Source organism: Zonotrichia albicollis, chromosome 4, assembly GCF_047830755.1.
Source record: "Zonotrichia albicollis isolate bZonAlb1 chromosome 4, bZonAlb1.hap1, whole genome shotgun sequence".
NCBI classification, from domain to species: Eukaryota; Metazoa; Chordata; class Aves; order Passeriformes; family Passerellidae; genus Zonotrichia; species Zonotrichia albicollis.
Genome location: NC_133822.1, coordinates 52,484,579 through 52,493,128, shown reverse-complemented (window position 1 = coordinate 52,493,128; position 8,550 = coordinate 52,484,579).

Here is an 8,550-nt window from a genome sequence, read left to right as displayed (position 1 = left end):
TCAAGGCAACATGGTAAATGCAGCTCTTGGCAAAGTACTAAATGAAATGCTAACAGCACTTGTAGCATAAGGTGAGGTAACTCTGCTCTGAAATATGTGTTGTTATTTAATTTGTGTGACAATTCTTCTCTCACGAACAAAGACGATGACCAACCCTTTACAGCAATTATACATCTGACACAATTCCTTTTATGCTCAACTGAAAATAAACATAATATCCTATATACAGCAAAGCAGAACTATCGGTGATTCGATGCCTGATGGGCAGGAAGAATGATGTGCAGAACTCCATGATATCAGAAGTCTAATTAATTACTTTATTAAACTATATTATGCTATATTACACTAACAGTAAACTATAATGTATAACCTATAAACTATAAACTATAAACTATACACTGACACTAAACCCACTAACACTGTAACCTATAAAGTATATTACACTATATTACACTAAAAAGAATTATCACTAACTAACTAACTAACTAGAAAAACCATGACTCTCAGCCCAAGAGTCCTGACACACACATGGATCCAATTGGTCAACGAATCCAAAACACCATCACCAGAATGCAGCCAAGTAATCACCTCGGTAAACAATCTCCAGAACAAATTCCACATGGGCACAAACACAGGAGCAGCAAATGAGATAAGAAATGGAGCACCCTGAGAAAGCTAAATCTCTCTCTGTTCAGAGGGCATTTTAATGCCACACTGAAGACTTCTGGATAAGTGTATCTGAAGAGTACACTGAAGTGATTTGAGAGGACAGCATCATGTTTTTATGATTTAACCATTCTCTACATGTATAATTTTAATACTATTAAATTTTCTCTACCACCCTTATCAAATTAAATGGCAGAAAACCATGGTCAATATCTGTTTTTCTGAGGACCAGGAACGAGTACCCATTCTGCAATCATTCATTAAACATTAAAGAACTTACTCAATCATAATAGATTACTTCAGCAATCAAAATTTTCTAAATTTTTCTGACTTTCTCTCTGAAACAAAGGATTTGGTTGAGACAGGAAGTCCTACTTAATACGATATAGGAGATAAGATTAAAATTTCATTTGTGAAAGTCTAGTGTGGAGATACCAATTTGCATAAAGCATCAGCACACAGGCATTAAAATGTGCAGAAATTTGTTTTTGCAAATGCACTGGTTAAAAATTACTGCATTTTTGAAACTGTAGGTAGGACAGCTGTCCACTACCCTGTCCTGGCCATTATGATGCTACACCAGATCCTGCTATATGTCTTCTCCTTCCTACCCCACCATGGTCTGAGATCTGATTTGAGCAGGATCTACCCAAAAATATTTAACTTCTATTATTGCATGTTTTGCCAGAATCACCTCAATTTCAGAAAGTTTATTCTGCAAAGCTCTCACCAAAAATCTCTGGTAAGGGAACATACCTCATACCCAAGGCACCTTTCAACTAACTTCCACCAGTAAGTTAAGGGAATTCTTTCAGAAAGGTTCATTTGTACCACAAGGCATAATATCATGGAAATATGTCCCTGAAGAAAATAGTTATGGCTCCTACATTATGGAACATATCCTTAGAAATATCCCTCTGAAATTCCAGAAATAATTGCTTACATTATCAAGAGCACAAATCTAGACATTTTAGATAATTAATGTCTGGGGAAAAATCCCAAACTTTGGGCAACAGTGTTAGAGTTTTTATCCAATAAAAAACTAATTTATTTAAAGCTTCACAGAAGAACCTAAAGTAAAAATCTTGGAAGCTGTTTTAAAAAAGCACCTTCTGTATTTAGGTCACAAGGATGGAAATTTAAAGTCCTTTTTTGCATTTATCAAAAAAGCCTAAAGAAATCGAAAACAATTATTTCCATAGCATGTTGCTTATAAACCTATGGAGAGAGGTTTTCATGTAAAAGCTGTCAAAGGTTTGTAAATTTACCCATTATTCTGTAATTCTGACTAGCATTATAGTTCAGCACTTGTACTTATTGTAAGTATTGCTTCAAGTATATATATCATTCTCCTTCATAAACTTGGTCCTTTTTTTTTCATATATTTTATAATTAAATGACAAGGATATTTTGTAGTAAAATAAAACAGTATATGCTCGTCCTTAAAAGGAGCAGTTATAGCAACTACAAAAGGGTAAGGGCTGATCATATAACATCCTCTCTATAATATTTGGGACCTCACCTCCAGCTGGCAGAAGTGAAACTAAAGGCAATTAACACATCTTAAACGCTGGACCCTAAAACGTTTACCTCTGCAATTATTCATAGAAGTCAATAATGTTACAAAGTACTCATCAGAGTGAGTAAAGGTTCACAGTCTGCCCTGCATGCGGAGGTGATTTTCCCCTCTTAAGGAATATGAATGACCCATTTAATTAATCCTAGCTGTACCATGAGTGGTACAACTCATGTTGTGGTGGTGTTTTACACTAGCAAAACATTTACGTTCCGGTCAGGGTCGAGACCCAACAGCTTTGCACTTAATAATATATTTCTCTGCAGATTTTGCTGAGCACAGAAATATATGAAGATCTGTATTGCTCTAGCTGAGCAGGCACTTCTTTATGGTAAGAAAGACAGAGGAGTTTTCTGTGCAAAAGTATGTCCCCAGCACAAAGTGGCTGAAGTGTGTGATTCCAGCACAGAAACCATTCCATTCCAGATTTAAGAGGCTAAGGATCCCCCCTCTTCACTAAAATAGCTAAGAAGAAATATGAGCCTGATTTCATAATCATAATTCAGTTAATCAATGAAAAAAATGTTTACTCAGTCTTCTTTTAAATTATTTTTTTTGTTAGTAAGGTAAAGGCATTTTCTGACTCTGAGATTTCTTGTACTTTGTTACTGCAGCTGATTCTTCTAATGCTTCCCTAAGCAAAGAGTATGATTCTTGTTAGTGTTAAATTCCTGTGATAACAAGAAAAAAAAAGAATATATAGACAAGAGGTAGAGAACAAGTGGTATCAGTAGACAAGAGCAATATATGCTGGAATTAATATAATATTTACATTCCTCAGAAGAGTATGAAACACTCAGTTTCATGCTGTCTATGCTTTAGGACATAGTGAATCAACTTTCAAGCTCACTACTGAAAGACCAGATTGCCAGTCAAGCTGGCACATGAATGCTTCTAGAGTGAAAAGCAACTTTTAGTGCAGCAAATACACTATGTAGTCTCATGAATCCCGACCAAATCTAATACAGAAATAATTTACCCAAACATGGTTTTGTAATTATGGTCTAAAAAGCTTTCAAAACCTCACACAACTCAATACGTTAAGGTTACAACATGAAATTGTTTCCTAGAGCAAAACTGATATAAACAAAGTATTTCCTTAAGAATTCTTTTGTTCAAGTCATTTATATTTCTGTCTCCAAAGAGCAAGAGTTGCAGAAAATCCAAATCAGCAGTGCTTAAAAAATATGAATCCATCTTAGGCACCTGCATTCCCATTGAAATCACTGTGTGGCATCTCAAATGGCACAATTGGCTGTAAAGCTAAACAAAATGGACTTGCTCATTCTGCTCAAATAAAATGAATGTTCATTCCTAGTCCTCTTAAATTCTCACTTCTAAATTTACTTATCAATTAGATGGACCTAATGAGCAAGAAACAAGTTACAGCAATTAAAGAAGAATGACTGAACCTCATTACTTTCTTATGCTTTTAATTTCTCATATTGCAAAGAGCTGTTTCCAAAATACATACGTATCAAAGCTGTCATATATGCCCTGGAAAATCTACCTTCTCTTGCATACAAAAAAATCATCAAATTACAGAAATGTTGGCTATGAAACCCATGCAAATTCTAACAGAAATTGGTGTACACATAAGTTTCTCTCACCCCAAAGAGGACCCTGTAGCATAAGATTTAATGGAAAAAAAGAAAAACCTACCCAAAACTACCAAAAAACAAAAACACCCCCACCCACCTACACCCCAAAAAAGCCAACAAAACTCCAATTGGGATAAAGCCTTTTACCACCTGGCAACAATTTTCCAGACAACTGATGGTGAGATGTCCTGTGTGCCAAAACTCTGTCCCCTACAAATCTGCTCCCTGTGCTAAATGACTGCTATTGTCAGTTTCTTTCCATTACTTTCCCCATAAGTGAATTTCAGCTGGCAACAAGGAAAAATGTCTATTATTTTTTTTATGAAGCTGATGGCATCTTTAGTACAATTGCACACAGCTGCTGGGGACAAGTGGTGCTTTGCCAAGTGCATCCCATGATGTCTTGTTTCCCTCTTTTTGTGCATTGTTTCCTTTCCATTTTCTCTGCAATAAAAGAGAAATCACCGAAGTTGAATAGAGAAAACTTGTTCTCATTTTTTGCTTATGAAGCAAGAGAATGAGCCCACCACTGAAAAGGGATGGCTGCAGTCGCAGCTTTTATTAGAAGAGCCTTTTTAGGAAATGACAATAAGGGACACAAACTTTTTAATACCAAGCCAGGTGAGGATGGTCAGGAGCTTATGGCATTGCAATAGACTTCACAGGAAACTATATGCAACAGCACACTGCAGCCATGGCCAGTTTGCTGTCATTTTAGGATGGATATATGTTTCATAAAGTCAAAAACTGAAATAATGTGGATGTTGATACAATCAGAAGAGTGGCTCAGTATGAGCTTTTTAATGTCTGAATAAAGAAAGGGAAGGCTGCAATGGTAGTAATGAAGATGGATAGCTACAATAACCTTGGTTAAGTCAGTGTTTCCTATAAACCCATCATAAAACCACCTTTCCATTTACAAAATCACCGCTGGTTTCTTTTCCGAGTTTAGCTTCCCCAGGCCAGTTCTATGTGCCAGCTCTCCATCTTTGATATAATTTTATACTTTCATTAGTTTATGAGGGAATAATATGTATCATTAGTTTTGTCCCTAATATTGTCCTCTTAGCAAAAGCAAGCAATAAATTAAAAAAAATAATGAATAAAAATCCAACCCACATTACTTTAAATTGGCTAGAATAGGCCATGTGCATTACTGTTTTTAAAAAGCAAGCTGAGAACTTTCAGTGCGTACACTACAGACTAGCAGTACTACAGTATTTTCTCAAGCCTAAAGTTGCTATTGTAAATGTACTCCAAGCCATTATGTGCATGTAAGAAATTTAAAGTTCCTTCCTAATAGAAGGCATGTATGATATCTCCATCTTGTTTCAAATCCATGATGGACTGATAGACCCAGAAGTAGTTGAAAAAATAAAATTTGAAGCTGAGAATTTTTTTCAAATTTCTTTATTTTGTTAATAAAGTTAATACACATCTCAAGCTGCAGTAGTTGACTTTCCATAATATTCAAATTTCTATCTGACCCACATTTAAGTTTGCAATTTTGTATATCAAATATTTTGAGAAACATCCCAAGAACAATGAGTTTTATACTCACAATAAACATGGGTTTTGTACTCTGCTCTGCCCAAGAAACTCAGTGATGAGAAAATATCTCTCTATCCCCAGGTTTTAAAACTTCCAACATTTCTTCTTTTGTTTGAGAAAAATTGAATTAAGCTTTTTCTTTCAGAGGTTTGTGCTATTTACTCAGCAAGTACTGAAATGATTAACAAGTATATAAACTTGTAAGGATGTGTGAGTTGATGCAGGAAGCCAGAACAACCACAAACCACAGCTGAAATGCAAAGAAAAAATATATTTCATTACCTCATTAACCAGAGGATCCTGAGGCAGTACCTGTGCGGAGACAAGAAAATGGGAACACTGGAACTGTCAGGCTCAGTAATTTTTTTCTCAGGAGCTGTTACAGTGCTGTGTTTTGGATTCAGAGTAAGAATGGCATTGACAACACACTGATGATTTGGTTTCTTGTTAAGTTGTGTTTAACCTAATTCAAGAAACTTTTTCTTGTCTCATGCTCTGCCAGTGATGAGGTACAGAATGAAAACTGGGAGTGAGCATAGCTGGGACAGGGAAGGTTCCAAAGGGAACTGATCAAAGGGATATTCCACAGCATAGAAGGTCATGCTCTGTATATAAACTGAGGGGGAATTACCCACAAAGGGCAGTAGATCTGGATCAGGAGGGAAGGTCTGGTACTGGTCAGTGGGTAGTGAGAAATTGAATTGAGCATCACTGGTTTTTTCCCTTTTCAATACCATTATTATTATAATTTACCATTGCTATTTTATCTTACTTTATTTTTCAATCATTAAACTGTTCTTATATACATATAGGTTCTGTTTTGATTCCCCTCCTCATTCCACCAGCGTAGCAGGGGAAGAGAGGGTAGGGAGCAGCTGCAGGGGCTTCATCTCCAGTTAAGCTTAAAACAATGACACATCTTGTCATATGTGGAAACCAAAACTGGTTGGGATACACCTCTGTAGAACAAGCAAGTGGAAGCCTGGAAGTCAGGTTTCCATAACTGTTCTCTTTAGCACCAATATATATGCATGATCACCCAGGTGTGCACAGACACGAAGAAAAAGAGTCCTAGTGGTAATTCTGATATCATGCAAGTGGGTAATTTCACATTTCATTAAAAACAGAAGAGGGACGTACTAAACAAACTTTGCATTACATACAGTTTTGGTCTTCTTTTTTAGTAAGTCAGAAGTACACAGGCATTTTCATATACTGAATATTTAAAATAAATAACTGACAAAATTATTCCCTTAGGCACACTTAGAAAATATAAGCATGATTATATACAAAAGAATGCGGTCTTCTATTGACCTCCCGTATGCTTCCCAAAAGGAACATATTTAATTACTCAAACAAACCATTATGCAATCAAGAAAGAAATCCTGTTACTGTACTTAAGCATGATTTCCCTTTAAAATACTCTATATTAGCTGCTTTGAAGCTGAATTCTAGCATTCTTTTCTTGTGTAATTTTCAGAAATCTAGTACATTTGTTCCAAAAACTTGTTAATGTCTTTAACCAAAGTCTTCTTCACAGTCTGCTAAAGCTTTGGAAAGTTTTCATGTCAAGACATATCTCTTTCAGGGAAATACAGCAAGAATATGTCCAAGCAGGAAACAAAAGCTAGCCCAGGAGAAAATTGATTTTTAATGTCCATAATTCACAGAAAGAGACCGCGTTATGCAGTGACTGTAGGAAAAGCTTACATGGATGCTAAATCATTGTAATAGTTGCACATACAACTGTTCCAAGAGATATAAAAGGTGGTGCTTTAAAATACAGCTTCCTCCTGTTGCAAGTCTCTAGTCTAAACAGCTGCCACTTTTACACCCACATTCCCTCTCCTCCACGGGGTTTTAAAGGTGATGGTAGAATATTCAACAGTCACAACCTGTCAGTATGAAAATGGTGGTTAACAAAGGCTGACTACTGCCTCCTAAATATGGTCAGTATTTTCATAGCATGAAAAAAGATTTTCTACAACACTTGTAAATGACACATCCTCATAGTGCCTGAAAAGTAACCACCATAAATGCTGATGCTCCTTTCATCTCTGAATGCCCATCATCTGTGGTACAACTGCCAGTCCCACAGTCCAAAGGCTCCCAGGCTGACAGACTGGAATTCAACTGGTTGGACAAAACCCCCTCACTCTCCCTTCCCTCAAACCATATTTCAGAAACATCACATCACTGCTTTTACCTTTTTCTACAATTTGAAATAAAAATTAATATCCTTCTTTATGGGGATATTCTACAGGTAGAATCCCACTGTTAAGTATCATGTAAATAAGGCACGTGAAATATAAACCCAAACAATCTCTATTATATCTTGATTAATTGTTCTCTTTTCAACTTCCCCATTTGGCAGGGACAGTGTATCTAGCCCTTATCTCCTGAAATGAATATTAACCAGTTTTTTCCTGTTAATATTCATTTCAGGATATTTTTACTTGAGCAGGAAAACAAATGTGCAAAATGTCATGGAAAGTATTAACCCTATAAAATTGTTTTGTCACTAAAAGTAATAAGATAAGTTTTTTGGTTTTTGATTTTTTTTTAAGAAAATCATGGCACTCCAAATCTTTCCAGTAGTAGGAAAAAGGAAAGCCTAGCCACAGTAGTGACAAGCCAGCATAAGTCAGAAACAGTGACAACATCTCCAGGGGATTTTACCATCTTGTGAAAGTGGATACAGCCACACACATGGAGTTACAGGATGGATATTGTCATATAAGCAAAATGTCAGCCATCTGCTCCTGGTTCTTCATGTCCTTGTGGCAGCCTAAGTGCCAGAGCTGGGGAGCCTGGCTTAGGAGGGCAGCAGTTTGAGGGGAGCTTTCTCTCAGGGCTTTCTGGGACACCTTTGCCAGGTGCAGTGCTCACTGCTCCTGTAAAAGAGCTCTATATCCATCCCTTTATATGGACCATGAAGTTCTTTTTGATGCAAGAACAGTTTGCTTTTAATATTTATATTTTTAAATATTACTTACTTTATTTAAAGACTTAAATAACACAATAACCACATTCCTAAATGTCCCTTTAGATCAGAGATTTCTTCTTTTAAATTAAAAAAAAGCATCTAGTTTTTAAATTCTCCCTTTACCCCCTTCTTTGCAAACAATCCTTAAATTCCCCTATAAATCACCTGCT